Source organism: Pagrus major, chromosome 15 (genome assembly GCF_040436345.1).
Source record: "Pagrus major chromosome 15, Pma_NU_1.0".
Taxonomy (NCBI): Eukaryota; Metazoa; Chordata; class Actinopteri; order Spariformes; family Sparidae; genus Pagrus; species Pagrus major.
The window spans coordinates 6,213,399-6,215,084 of NC_133229.1; positions in this window are offsets into that span (position 1 = coordinate 6,213,399).

A 1,686-nucleotide genomic window follows, 5' to 3' on the forward strand; every position below is an offset into this window, starting at 1 on the left:
TAAAAATAGTGTCCCACTTGCTCATGGGCTGAACATTAAATAAACCTCCCTCCTTCACCTCCCGCCCCCCATCTCTCCCTGGCAACACCTCCTTCCCTTCACTCGGAGGCCACTGTAACTCTATGCACCATCATTTATCACAGCAGCACAAAGTAGTCCGATGTGTTTGCGTGTTTTTCAGACAACGTCTACACAATTCAAGCTATATTAAATGATTATTTTATGCCTACACTGTGCACGAATGGTCAAAAATACAGTTTGCATCACATTACTTTTCATCTGGACGGCCAAACTGAGACAACACCAGGACAATATGTTTCCTGCCTGATGTCTGGATGGTTTGTTGGAAATCTGGGCTGAGCGACAGCCAGTATCATCATCATCAACTCTTGCCAGCTTTTCATATTTAAAGCCAGCAAGGGTTTAATTACCAAATGATGACAGTGTCATATGGTACCATGATGGCACAGAATGAGGGTGTGCAATGTGTGTATGCTTGTGTGTGTGTGTGTGTGTGTGTATCTCCCTCTCTTCTGGTCTCTGTTGTACACATTTGTATTGTGGCAAATGTGTGAACACCTTTGTGATGATAGTAGGTAGTTGAGGGGGCCCGGACAGAGGAGACAGACAGCGGGCAGGAGGTGTTGTGGGAGAAAAAGGCAAAACAGCACAGTAAAACATCTGTAATTTGTAATTCTCTGGCATTCAATGGCTGCTCATGGATTAAAGATTAAAATCTATTGTCTTGACAGATGGGAGAGAGAGGGAGAGAGAGGGTAAGGAGAGGGGGACACTCATGCACATCCCATTTCCATTTGTATATGAGCGGCACAGTTTGGCTAATCACAGTGGAAAAATAAGCTGTCTGCCTTGCCTCACTCTGGGCAATGCCACCGTGAGCCTCCATTCCAGCTGTGGAGACATTAGAGACAGAGAACTGTGTCAGCCTGCGATGACGAGTATTTGTTTATTAATATTCCAGTGGGAATAAAGCACAACAGGAATGTCAGCCTAACACAATAACTCCCACCTTCCCAAAACATTAAAGCAGCTGTGAGGAAATGAGCTACCAAGGTGCAGTGGATGACATCAAGAGACGGTGGCGCGTTAAAGGTGCACTATGTTGTTTTGGGGAAGGAATTATTTTCTACACTGACTGATTTTTTAATGCCTAAAATTACAAACTCCCTTTGTTTTCATTACTGAATAAACTGAATAAACAAACTGACCTTAAAGGACAACACAAATTATACTGTTTCACTTTGTTTATATATGGCGGACCCTGCCAACTTTCTAGCTTCAAACAGTGTTCTGGGGACCTTATTTTCCTCTGAGAACAGCTTGTTTATTCAGTGATGGAATTTTTTTTCTGAGTTTGTATTATCACCTCATTGATATTGTAAATATTACAATTATGAGTTAAACTACATAGTGCCCCTTTAAGGTCCAGCAAAGCAGCGAGTAAGGTGACTGTGTGGTTATAATTAAGCAGCATTTTTCTGTAATTAAAATGTGTCATCGGCTTGTTTGAAATGTTGATAATTGTGCAGAAAGAGCACAAGACGGTGCATGGATGAGTTAAAATTTCTTGTTTAGTCTGTGTGGTCTGCAGTGTGTGTGTGTGTGTGTGTGTGTGTCTGTGTGTGTCTGTGTGTGTGTAGGGGGTAATGGTCTGGTCAGTGGAGT